At 48.7% G+C, this 13,934-nt stretch overlaps 1 protein-coding gene across 1 annotated transcript in view; it reads right to left on the bottom strand.

Moving 5' to 3' along the window:
* Positions 1 to 13,359, bottom strand: part of Tnk2 (tyrosine kinase non receptor 2) — a 39,902-nt gene extending 26,543 nt beyond the window's left edge. Inside the window, exon 1 of the mRNA XM_021184671.3 lies at positions 12,649 to 13,359. The gene's annotated coding sequence lies outside the window, so the exon portion shown is untranslated. The remainder of the gene's footprint in view (positions 1 to 12,648) is intronic.
* Between the last annotated feature and the right edge of the window lie 575 nt (positions 13,360 to 13,934).

Raw genomic sequence — 13,934 nt, 5'->3', positions numbered from 1 at the left:
TCGGCAAAGAAGTGGAGGTCACAGCTCCTCCCCAAGCCACAACACGGGATTATCCACCTCTCATATGAACCCCACCTCATCAGGCCTGCTCCACTCACCTCTATGTATGCAGGGCCCAGGCTTCTGAATGAAGGCCAGGCTGGTTCCCCTCAAGACCTCATCCCAGAGGGAACTGTACCAAGCAACCCCACACCTTCAGGTCAGTGTGCTATGACATCACTGGTCTGAGAAGGCAGCTGGCCAGAGGCCAAGGAAGAGAAGGGAGTGATTCAGTCACACACCAGGGCTGCCCACACCCTCTCCCTCTTCAAGACAAGGGACCCACTCACTCCCAAGGAGCTGGCTAGCTGAGGTCCTGTGGCTGGGCCAGGCTGAGCTGTTTTCCCTAGGGATACTGGGCCCACAGAGTAAGGTCACCCTGAAACCTCGTCACCATCATCCTTGTATTTTAAAAAAATATTTTACTGGAAATCTAATTAAGGAAATCATACATAGAGAATTAGAGAACCTTTTAAAGCATACACGGTGGTATTTGAACGTTAAGCTGGTTTGTCTTTACAATTACGACACACTTTCCTGATCACCACTCTTTGAGCTGCAGTAAACGTCTTTGATTTCTGTCATCGCATTGTTATTTTTTTATAACCCACTGAATCCAATGCTGCCCAAGTGCTCATGGGTCTGAGGCCATCCACTGGAACCAGAGCTACTTACCAGTGGCCACACCCCAAAGGAAAAGGGCACTCCCTTACCTACCAACAGCAATTTCTAAAGACTTCAGACCACACCCTTCCTTCTACTCACAAAGAATGATTAACCCCTGGGGTTCTGCTTCCTCACTCTTAGGTCCTCAACTGCCACCCTATGAGGTCCCCACTCCTAGGTCAAAATTTACAGAGCAGTCCCGGCAGGGTGCAGCACTGGTTAACATAATCTGCACAGCCCAACCTAGAGTGCCCACACCCCATCACCTCCTGCTTGGGATGCCACCACTATTCCTGATTGGTAGCTACTTCCAATACCTGCCCAGCATCCTAGGGCAAACACACACACCAACCTCCCCAGGCCAGAAGCCACATCCTCACCTGCAGCCACGACTCCCCCAGGCCACCACCCAGTCACCACTTTAACCTCTTCAGCTCCTCCCACCTACACTGGAAAGGTCTTTGTGATACCTGTGTCCTGGCCTTCAAGATGAATTCCTATATATCTTTAAGACCCTAATCAAATGCTATCATTTCTCTAAGCTCCCACTTCTATCCTCGAACAGTTGCTTCCACCAACGCCCCTGGGTTGTTAAAGGAATGCATATAAATAAAAGAAGAAAAACTTAAAACTCTCATGGAAGAGCCAAAAGTATTTTTAGAAATTATTCATCACGGGGCTGGAAAGATGGCTCAGTGGTTAAAAGTACTGGCTGCTCTTCCAAAAGACCAAGGTTCAAGTCCCAGCACTTACATGGGCTTACTTACAACAATGTCTAGAACTCCAGTTCCAGGGATTATCACTCCCTCTTTTGGGCTCTGTGTGCACTGCACTCGTGTGGTGCACTGTGCATAGACATACATTCAAGTGAAAATGCCCATAACACATAAATAAATTAAAAAAATAGTATATTCCAGTCCTTAAAGAGTTATTATTTGTGTAACTCTTTGGGTAATTGCATAATTCTACTGTGATAACCATTAGCACAGACTTCTAATGTGGTTAGTGCCTTGTAAAATAGCCAGAATCCAGCAAGATATATATATATATATATATATATATATATATATATATATATATATATAATAGAGCTTAGAAGGACGTCGTCAGCCTTTGTGACAGACAGCGTAGGTACAGCGTAGACAGAAAGGCAGCCTCCTTCCCCATGAGCTGCTGCCACGTGGCTGCCCAGTGGATACCAGGAGCAAGTCGGATCACCTTCTCTCGGCCTTGGCTTTCCTCACCTTCCCCCTACCATGATGTAGCCCTTGCTGGCCTCAAACTCTGACTGTCTTGACTTTCCAAATACTGAGATTAAAAGTGTGTACCACCAGGCCCTATTGCTCCTCACTGTTTTCAATCCAAAGAAGACAATTCCTTTATGGAAAGAGGGGCTGTCAAGCATTTCAATTACTTTTGCCCCAGACCCACTAAACTACCCAAGGACAACACAGGCAGAGAAGAGTGTAAAACAGCTTTCTTTCTTTCTTTTTTTTTTTTGGTTTTTTCGAGACAGGGTTTCTCCGTATAGTCCTGGATGTCCTGGAACTCACTTTGTAGACCAGGCTGGCCTTGAACTCAGAGATCCGCCTGTCTCTGCCTCCCAAGTGCTGGGATTAAAGGCATGCGCCACCACCACCTGGCATAAAACAGCTTTCTTACTGGACTACAGGGAACCAGATTTGGGCTCAGACTGCCACATGGGTTGACCAGATGGACGCCTGTATCTATACGGCATCCCAGACTTCCCAGGGACCTGGGGAAGGGAGAATGTTGGGCCAGGGGGAGAGTGGGGTACAGAAGCAAGAATAGAAGCGTCATAAGAATGGAAGCCTTTTCACGGTGAATCCCCTTCAACTTCAGAGGGAAGGGAGATTCTGCCTCCTCAGCCTGCACTAAGCACCCACATGATGGTCTTGATGGGACCATGAAGTTGTTTTGTGCTCCCCCAGCTAAAGAGAAGCACACTGAGATCCATAGCATCCTATCATGCTCCTGTATCTCTGTCTTCCTATCAACACCCCCAACAATGTGTGACCAAGGTCAAATGCCCGTAGCTGTCTAGCCCATGTGTGACACATACTTTTGCACCAGGGCTTGGATATCAACTTGCAGATCTCTCACCCACTGCCCTGCCCAGGGTACCCTCATAGCACCAAAACCTATCACTGGCTCCAGGAGAAAGGGTGTGTGTGTGTAGAGAGGAGGGGGAAGAGGAGAATGCAGTTGGTCACTGCCAGACCTCTTCCAGGGCAGGGTAGAGCCACCCAGCTGGCCACCCTGCCTACTTCTGACTCTAGCTTTGCCCACCCCCACTCCTTCAGCAAGAGCCCGGAGCTGAAGTGGCCTATTGTTGAGCCCTGGCCGAGGGGTGAGGAAAAGAGCAATAGCAAAGATGCGCCAGAGCTGTGCGCTGTAGAACATTCACCGTGCAGTGTGCACTGCCCACACCCTTCCGACCAAAGCCCCAGCAACTGGTACACAGGCACCACTGCAGGCTTGAGGCCCCAGGAGAGTCTGGGAATAGTAAAAGTGTCAGTGAATGTCAAATCCCACTGCATCCTGCCTGTTTGATCACAAGCAAATGTTAGATTCTGAATGGGTAAGGGACGTGCCTGGCCCAAAGCATGAAAGGAGGGGTCATCAGGAGTGGATACCAAGAGGTGAGGAAGCATAGCTGTCACAGTTTAGGCCAGAAGAGGCAGTGCCAAAAAGAGGTGAGGTGTTGGGAGAGAAAGCTAAAAATGCTCAAATTCAAGAGTATGGCTAGTTAACTCTAGGAACTATCTTCCCAAACTCCAAGTGACGGGCCCTCTACTACCCTGCAGAGGCCCTTCTGTCTGCATAGAGAAACACACTAAGTCTCTGCACAGTATCCCAGGAGGCACTACTGACGACAGGGAGACCACACAGTAAATGCCAAGATCACAGCTCCCTTCTCTTCCTGCTCCAGAAACCTGGGGGCTCCCTGCTGGCAAGACAAGGGATGTCTTCTGGACTCCAAGCAAGCCAAGAAAGATATAAAGACACTCAAACTAGAGGCTTCCAATAAATGGCCTATTCAAGTCACCACAGAAAATGGTCAACAATCCACCCAGCACCACACAGCCTCACAAGCGTCTTCCTTGATTAGAAGCGAAAACAAAAATTATCAAATACCAAATAAAGCCTCAACTTGGGAGAGAACAAAACATATACAAAAAAGCAACTGGGGGGGGGGGGGACAGGCTCTAGAGAAGAAAATTTCAGACAGAAAATTCTCAGTAATATGCTTAAAGTGATAAAATGTATCCACAAAATAAGAACAAGGGCCGTTTTTTTGTGTTTAAACCAAGGAAACAAAGTATCAAAAACAACTGGGCTGTAGAGAAGGCTCAGCCCTTAAGGTTCATGCCTGCCCTCCAAGTCTGCCACCTAAGTTCCATCCTGAGTTTGCTCCCCAGGAAACACAGTGGAAGAAGAGTACCAACGTTCACAAGCTATCTTCTGATGGCCACACATGGGCCATCACAGCATGCATGTACTGCTTTAAGATCACCCGTAAGAAAGCAGACTAGGCTAGGGAGATGGCTGCAAAAGTGCAAGGACCTGAATCTGTATAAAGTGTATGAATCTGCCCGGCAGTAGTGGCACACACCTTTGATCCCAGCACTTGGGAGGCAGAGGCAGGCGGATTTCTGAGTTCGAGGCCAGCCTGGTCTACAGAGTCAGTTCCAGGACAGCCAGGGCTATACAGAGAAACCCTGTCTTGAAAAACCAAAAAATAAAAATAAAAATAAATAAAAAGGGGCTGGCGAAATGGCTCAGCAGGTAAGAGCACCCAACTGCTCTTCCAAAGGTCCTTAGTTCAAATCCCAGCAACCACATGGTGGCTCACAACCATCCATAACATGATCTGACTCCCTCTTCTGGTGTGTCTGAAGACAGCTACAGTGTACTTACATATAATAAATAAATAAATCTTTAAAAATAAATAAATAAATAAATAAATTGTGTGTGTGTGTGTGTGTGTGTATTATGAGTCTACACAACCCCACTTTAAAGCCAGCAAGTAGCACTGGCTCACTGGCTCAAAATGAAGTAGAAAACTAGGGTTGTCCCTTAATCTTCACACATGTACTACATGTGCAAAGCATGTACACATTCACATTCACAGACAAATCATATATACTGACAGAGAGAGAGAGAGCGAGCAGACAAAGGAGAAAACATCCATACCCATCCCAAATAGCAGGCAGGCTCACAGCAGGCATTTCTAAGTACAGGCTACTGTTTTGTTGTTATTGTTGTTTTTGAGACAGGGTTTCTCTGTGTAGCCCTGACTGTCCTGGAACTCTCTTTGTAGACCAGGCTGGCCTCAAGCTCAGCGACTGCCATGCCTATGCCTCCCAAGCACTGAGATTAAAGGCATGCACCACCATGCTCCACTGGCCACTGTCTTTTAAGCCTAATGTACACACAAGCCACAAATGCAGATTCTGAATTCAAAGATAAAGGCTGAGTCCAAGAGTCTGAATTTACAACAAGCTTTTGAGAGATGCTGTGGTCACTGGTCCATAAAATACCATCTGAAATCAAGGATCTCTTAACTCTTAGTTCTTTATCCAGCTGAGCATTGAAACCACCTAGGCATTTTGAAAATGTCAACATTGGACTCCATTCCGTATGATTCTAATCAAATTGGTCTAATCAGTCCTGAAGCCTCTTTAGATGGATCTGAACTTGGGCTGAGAAGCACAGCTCTAGACAAACCTCTAATTGTGGCAATCATTTTTCCTGGCCTAGCCAATCCGTTGTTGACGTGGTAGCTTTTAGAAAGTACACACTCTTCACATCATGAAAATCAGCATCAGCTTACAGACCTACTCATTTTTTTTTTTTTTTTTTTTTTTTTTGGTTTTTCGAGACAGGGTTTCTCTGTGTAGCCTTGGCTGTCCTGGAACTCACTTTGTAGACCAAGCTGGCCTCGAACTTAGAAATCCACCTGCCTCTGCCTCCCAAGTGCTGGGATTAAACCTACTCACTATTGAGGTCGTTCTAAATCCCAAGTCTCATTAACGTGAGTGGAAAGGGAATTTATTCTGAGAATTTTCCCTTGTTAGATTCCCATACTCAGCCTGACCTTTCAAAACACAATTTTTTTTTTAACGTGACTTTTAAGTTTCAGTAAGTCGAGGCTCTCTGGGAAGGAGCCATCTTTTAGGGAGCTATTGATTAGCTAATGGGACAGTATAGTTTCAACAGCTCTTCATGCAGCAAAGGACTTTAAACTTCAACACTCTGATGGTTTGGATAGGAAGTGCTCTCAGAAAGGCTCATGGTCAAGGCGTGGTCCATGGCATTTTGGTGTTACCGAGAGTGACTGGATCATGAGGTGTCTGACCTGGTCAATGAATCAATTATTTGATTGAGTCACGATCTGAGGCCATTAGCAAGCCATGGATCTGGCAAAAGGAAACAGGTCACTAAGGACGTGCTTTTGACATCTGCCCCTTCCTGTCTAACTTCCTACCTCCAGGAAGTTCCAAGCATTGCCCTGCCATGCCCTTCTGCAGCTACAGACTGCCTCACCATAGGCCCAAAAGCCATGGAGCTATCCAAGCCCAGACCGAAGCCATCTCTCCAAGCATTTCCAGGCAGTTATTTTATTACAATGATAAAATAACTAATGTAAGTGAGTGCAAACTATGAAACCTGAAACACAATGGCTCACACCCTCAAGACTCGGAAGGGAAGCAGTTTCTGACCTAGATCTCTATATTCATGTAACCACCAACTAAGCATAGCCTGCTACGGGCACTATCAAAGGCTTCCTCTTCCGACACTACACAGGATGTGTGCTACCAAAACCATCAAGAGGAGGAAGTATGGTCTGAACAGGAAATGGCCCACAGGCTCAAGTGTTCTGGTATACGGTCCCCAGCTAGTGATGCTGTTTTGGTAATCTGTGGGACCTTCAGATGGGGCTAGCTAGGGGAATGGGGGATTTACAGCCCAGACTCCAGCACAGGTATTCTCTGCTTCCTGAAATAAGGAGTGAGCCATACCATATAGTCCTGCTACTATGGAAGGAGTTGCCTGCCACCATACCTTCCCCAGCCCCATGATGAGCTGTATCCCCTGACCATTGATTACATCATAGTGAGACCCCTGTCAAGAAAGAAAAGAGTCAGACGATGCCGGGGCCTAGAAAACACAGAAGTGGATGCTCACAGTCAGCTATTGGATGGATCACAGGGCCCCCAATGGAGGAGCTAGAGAAAGTACCCAAGGAGCTAAAGGGAACTGCAACCCCATAGGTGGAACATTATTATGAACTAACCAGTACCCCAGAGCTCTTGTCTCTAGCTGCATTTGTATCAAAAGATGGCCTAGTCGGCCATCACTGGAAAGAGAGGCCCATTGGACTTGCCAACTTTATATGCCCCAGTACAGGGGAATGCCAGGGCCAAGGGGTGGGGGTGGGTGGGTGGGGGACTGGGGGGGGGAGTGTATGGGGGACTTTTTGGATAGCATTGGAAATGTAATTGAGGAAATTACCTAATTAAAAAAAAAAAAGAAAGAAAGAAAAGAGTCTGTCATGCCTTCAATCCCAGCAGAGGCAGACAGATCTCTGAATGTGAGGCCAGCCTGAACAACTGAGTAAGCTCCAGGACAGTCAGGGGTATACAAAGAAACCTTATGTCAAAAAAAATTTTTTAAGGAAGGAAGGAAGGAAGAAAGAGAGAAAAGGAAGAATGAAGTCTGTTTAATACTGATCTGATTTGGTTAGAAGCCTGAAACCTTTCTGTCCAGGGTATTTTTGCATTGAATCCTGGAACCTGCTCTACAGTTCTGCTTTTTAGCCCCTGCTGTGTGTTTACTAATATGAGAGCATGGTTCTATGTATGGAGTTGTGTACATTTTTCTTTGCATAACTATGTCAAATGAGTTAAAAAAAAAAAAAAACTAAAAGTCATGAATAATGCTGCACACCTTTAATCCTGACACTTGGGAAGAAGGGTCAGGTGGATCTCTGTGAGTTCAAGACTAGCCTGGTCTATAGAGTACATATCAGGCCAATCAGGTATACATGGTAAGGCCCCCATCTCAAAAAAAAATTTTTTTTTAATTAAATCCTCTTGTAAAAGGGGGTGGGGTTAAAAAAATGGCTTAGCAGCCGGGCAGTGGTGGCGCACACCTTTGATCCCAGCACTTGGGAGGCAGAGGCAGGTGGATTTCTTTTTTTTTTTTTTAAGATTTATTTATTTATTATATGAAAGTACACTGTAGCTGTCTTCAGACACTCCAGAAGAGGGTGTCAGATTTCGTTATGGATGGTTGTGAGCCACCATGTGGTTGCTGGGATTTGAACTTCGGAAGAGCAGTTGGCGCTCTTAACCACTGAGCCATCTTGCCAGCCCGGCAGGTGGATTTCTGAGTTCAAGGCCAGCCTGGTCTACAAAGTGAGTTCCAGGACAGCCAGGGCTATACAGAGAAACTCTGTCTCAAAAAACAAAAACAAACAAACAAACAAAAATGGCTTAGCACTTAAGAGCACTGGCCACTCTTCCAGAGAACCTGGGTCAAGTTCCCTACATCCACACAGCAACTCACAACTGTCTGTAATTTTAGTTCCAGGGGATCAGGCACCTCCTTCTGGCCCCTGTTGGGCACCAGGCACATATGTGGTATATATACATCCATGCTGCCAAAACACTCATGCAATGCACACAAAAATAAATAAAATCTAAGAAGAAAGAGAATAAGGGGCAGTTAGCTTTACAAGACGAAAGAGAAAAAAAAAAATGTCCTAAGTTGAGAAGACGGAGCTGAAACCCCAGGGAAGGGTACAGTGCTTACAATTCAGAGCACTAGAAAGGAGGCAGCCCCAGAGATCTCTGCCAAAGGTCCCTCAGGAATCTGCTGGGCGGCTCTCAGCCTGTGAAGAAACTGACAAGACTGGGGAAGGACCACCCAGGGGGTAGGAAGAAAATGGCACTGAGCACTTACCACTCCAGGAGAGTGCGTGCTCTCTCTCGGCAGTAACTAGAGATTATTTTTTTATTATTACTCATAGTAGCTTAGAAGTTAAGGTTCTTATTTAAACAAACCAGTGTCAGTGTGGTATGGGTTTTGTAACATAACTGGTTCAAAGAGAGGAGAAATGGTGGCATATCATTTCAGGTTCTTACTCTAACATCACTTGACAGGAAACTACAGAAAGTAAAAGATGCACACTATGAGTGCCCAGCCCTCTTGTCTCCATTCTGAGTGCCAGGGCTACCAACATGCAACACTATGCCTGACTCCACAAAAGAGCTTAGCAACCCAGGCGTGGAGTGCAGACCTATAATCCCAGCACTAGGGAAGCAGGGGCTGAGGCAGGAGGCTATGCAGATTCCAAGACTAGCCTAAGCTATTTAGCAAGTTCAAGGCCAGTCTGGGTTGTAGATGCCCAACCTCAAAAACAAAACAAAACAAAACCAACAAAACTTAACAAATTACTTACAAGTGGTACATATTTATATACTATTATGTAATTCATGTTAACAGATCAAAACAGAAATTCCACTGACCGACACAAAGCCTCAAGTCCAACAACCAACCATACTGATTAACCCCAGTACTCAGGAGGCAGAGGTAGGTAGATCTCTGAGTTTGAAGCCAATCTGGTCTACAAATCAACATCCAGGACAGCAGGGCTCCACAGAGAAACCCTGTCACAGAAAACAAAGAACAAACAAACACCTCTCATCAACAGGCAGATGAGGAGAGTTTTCCAGCCGATGCATTTGTACATGAAATACCTACAAGCTACAGCATGCTTGACGGTGAAGGACTTAAAGTGTTTCCCTCAGGGATCAGCACTGAGGTATCCATTCTCCTATGACAGATGATATAGCTGTTATGAACAGACAAGAAAAGGAAACATATTGCAGACACAGAGGTCAGAAAGGTAAAATAAAACTGTTTTTTGCTAGTCAATGACCCTGAGACTACCGAGAAAGTGGATCCTCCAGAAAAGCTAAAAACTGCTAGAACTAAGTCAGTTTCAAGAGGTTTCAGGACTTTAAAAGTCACTGTGTGTGGTACTCATCTGTAGTTTCGGCACCCAGGCAGGCCTGAGAACTGAAAGCCAATCTGAGTTCCATTTCTAGATCCCACAGGTGGCCGGAGAACCTACTCTGGAGAGCTGTCTCTGACCACATGTGCATCTGATTGGTTCAAGGCCAGCTACATAGGGAGTTTGAAGTCAGTCTGGGACACATAAGATCCTCTCTAAAAATAAAAAAACAAAAAGGTCTAGCAAGATGGTTCACTCGTTACCATGCCTGACCACTTGAATTGGGTTCCTAGACTCACATCATGGAGGAACACTGACTCCCAAAAGTTTTTCTCTGGCATAACACACACACACACACACACACACACACACACACACACAAATAAATAAGTAAATGTGAATAAAACTAAGTCAAAAACAACAGCAGAGTGCAGTGAAGGGAGAAACTAGGAAAAAGATGGTTAAAATGCAAGCCGCAAACTACAAGAAAATATACACAACCACGCATTTCATAAGATTGATAATCTGAATATATTTTACAAATCCTTTAAAACAATATGAGAAAGATGCACAACGGGTAAACAATGTATACAGATACCCTATCAAAAACGCCCACTTGGCAAATGAGTACATGAAAAGACGCCCAACATTAGTCACTCAGGGTGTTAATTAAAGCCATAATCATACGCCACAGACCTCCTAGAATGTCTAAAGTTAAAGATACCACAAAACAATGCATGATAGGTGTGTAAAATTGTTCAACCATTTTGAAAGACAGCCTGTCCTGTAGGTTTGGGGAGGGGGTTGAGGTTTTTGGGGGCTGCTGTTTGTTTGCTGAGCTGGGGTCCTGCTGGGTTGCTCAGACTGGGTTTTAGCTCCTGGTCTATTGCCCCAAGATCCCAAGGAGTTGGGCCTACGTACATGCCACCAAAGCCAGCTATTTGTTTTATGGGGGTTTTTGTTTTGTTTTGTTGTTTTGTTTTTTGGGTTTTTGTTTGTTTGTTTGTTTGTTTTTTCCGAGACAGGGTTTCTCTGTATAGCCCTGGCTGTCCTGGAACTCACTCTGTAGACCAGGCTAGCCTCGAACTCAGAAATCCGCCTGCCTCTGCCTCCCGAGTGCTGGGATTAAAGGCGTGCGCCACCACGCCTGGCCAGCTATTTGTTTTAAAAAGAGATATATTTTTACTTAAATTTATTTCTAACTGGTAAATATGGGTTATGTGATAAGTCTAGAAGTCCCTTAAAGGTTAAAATGCTCACCTACAATATAATCCATCTATTCTAGCCCTAAGAATTTACCTGGGAGAAATAAAAGCCAATATCCACAAAAAAACCAAACACGATCACTCAAAGAAGCTGTACTTGTAATACCAAATCCGAGTGACACAGACATAAGAGACCGCTGACAATGACTGGGAATGAACCAATGCGATACATGCAACTTACATTGGGGAGATGTGAAACAGGGATGTTGCTCCAGAGAAGCCAGACTCTAAAAGGTCACTAACTGACTTCCATTTACACAAACTCCTAGGCACAGCAAGCTCAGGGAGTACCAAAGAGCAGACCAGTTGCTCTCCTGTTCATCCTAAAGTGCAGGCAAGGCAACCTAAAGGAAGTGTGAAGGTGTATGCTTATGTATGTGCTGAGAGCAGAATTCTCTCCACTGAAACCAGTGAGCCAGAACCACTCTGGTCATTCCAGGAGAGCTTGGCACCGTGGACACAGCAGTTAAACTTCCGGTGTCTGAATGTTTGAGAGACAATGTGACTGGCACGGGATGAAGCTGACAGACGGGTTGGGTTTGCCAGAGTCGGCAAACCGGCTCCTCCAGCAGTCCTAGCCACCACTACCCCTTCTTCTGCCCCCACAGGAGAACCCTATCTCCACCCAGGCCTGTTCAGAACCCGGGTATGGGAGTCCATCTGACTCATAGGCGCACGGTGGGCTAGGGCAGAGATATTCCTGGTGAAGGCTCTGAGACAGTAACTCTGGATCCATCCCACTGGCGGGCTGGAAGTGCAAGAACTTTTGACAAGGCTAGGGAAATAAAGACAGAGGCTGTAGGCTGTCAACCAAGACCTCCTGAACCAGGAAAGCGGTGGGTTCATGTGCCAACAAGAAATCAAATCTACCCATTGGCCTGCAGGCTCCACCTCTAGGCGGCGCCAAGAAGGAGCCACGGTCGCAGGGATGTGAGGAGGTCTTAATAGGATACCACAGGCTTCTCTATTTGCCAGCTTCCAGAGTGAGGTCAAGGCATGGGTAGCAGCCGCTGGTACAACCTCCCTTCCCATTCCATTCAGAAATGAAGACCTCACCAGTTGCTCTCTGCTCTTCTACCCATCCTTGGCTTTGGGCCCACAGCATAATCAACCGTGACAAAACCGTGTGGCAAGGCGCAGGCCAGGCTCGTGCCCAAGTCACTACTGGCTGCCACACTCACGTGACCAACAGGACTACAAGATAAGGCACGGCGGCTAATGCAACACTATCCATTTTCCCTTTCGGGAGGACTTGAGGCCAGTGATGCAGGTTGCACAACAGCTTGCACAGAGACACACCTACCTCCACCAGCAGATAGGTGAAGGGGATGACTTAGTCCCTGGGGCTATCCTGCCTTCTCTTCCCTCTGCCTATACCAGGCAGCCACTCAAATGGTTCCACATCCAGTCTAGACTTGAAAGAGATGACTACTCCACTACAGCAGCTGCTACTTACAATTGTATGTGGTGGGTGCTTGCGTGTGTGCGCGTGCCTGCGTGCGGGTGTGCATGTGTGTGTGCGTGAGGGGTGATGCCCAGATTGGTCAACCAGAGAGGACTAGGGATGTTTGGAACCCATTCTCCGAGGCTTCTAATCACATCAACTCCGATAACAATATTGGCCATCCGTACCTGAGTTTCCAGCTGTCCCCAGGCAGACACTGCTTCGAGGATGCTCAGACTTGAGGTAGCAGAAAGGATCTTGCAGGCCAGTGCCTACCCTCCAGCAATATCTTCCAAAGGTCAGGTTCACAGCGCTCTTCTGCTCCCCAATCCCCTACATCTTCCTGCATTACTCTTGGCACTAGAGCAACCCTGATGCCAGCAAGGAAGGCAGCTTGCCGATTACCACCTCCTTCGTCGTCTGCGCCTGCGGGTCCTGTGTCCCCCTTGGAATCCCTCTCCCGCTGGAGACCCTTTACCGTTCAGATACGTCTCCTGAACAGCCCACACTACCTGGCCCTCTTGCACCCCGGGCAGCCAATTTGCTTCCTGCACCCCCAGGCGCCCCTCTCCTTCAGGCCCCCGGGGCCCTACAGGCCTGGCTCTCCCCAGCAGCTCGAGTCTGTCCCCACTCGCTAGGGATGCTCCAAGGACCACCGCTTCCCCGCCCAGATGCCTGCAGCTCTCCCAGCTGCGCTCGTCCGAACTTTCGAGCTCCTCCGTGCGCGGGCAGGGGCCGTGCGCCAACTCGGGCAGCTCCTCTGGCTGCCGCAGAAGCCTGCGTGGGCTGCCCTCCCCGCGCTCCTGCACCCCGGCACGGGCCTCGCCGCGCTCCTGCACTGCGGGGCCGCCTCCCCCCTTCTCCTGCTGCTGCCTGCGGGGCCCCAGGCCCTCCTCCTGCGCCACCGGCCCGCCGGCCGAGCCCGTCCAGCGCGCCGGGCGCCTCCAGTCCGCGGCGTCGGGCGGCCCCCACACCACCCCCAGACTAGGCTCGTGACCGCGGCCGCCCCGCTCCTGCACCCCCAGCCCCACGCCGCCCTCCTCCTGCACGGCCGGACCCACCCCGCCCTGCTCCTCCACGCCGAGCTTCAGCCCGCGAAGAAGCTGCGGGCCCCAGCTGAGCCGCCCGACGCGCGCCGGCTGCTGCTCCGGCAGCGCGGGGCTCAGCCCGCCGCGCTCCTCCTGCGCCCCCCGCCGCCGACCCCCCGCGCCCGCCGCGCCGCGCACGCGCCTGCCCCCCAGAGGCCGCGCGCTCCCGCCCCTCCAGATGGTGCTGCCCTGCGCGCCCCCGCCCCGCGGCTTCCGCCTCGGCCCCGAGCGGGCCCGGCGTCCCGCCCTCGCCTCCCACACTCGACCTCGGCCACCCCGGCGCCGCGCCGCAGGTGCTGCGGCCCCGCGAGCCGGCGGCCCTCCAGCCGGGTTCTCAGAGCCCGCGCGCGCCTGCGCCGCCCTAGGGGGTGGGGCCCTCTGGGGTG

The sequence above is a fragment of the Mus caroli genome, unplaced genomic scaffold (assembly GCF_978045245.1).
Source record: "Mus caroli unplaced genomic scaffold, Mus_caroli_1 scaffold_17, whole genome shotgun sequence".
Lineage (NCBI taxonomy): Eukaryota > Metazoa > Chordata > Mammalia > Rodentia > Muridae > Mus > Mus caroli.
This window is presented reverse-complemented; position numbering and strand designations above follow the sequence as displayed.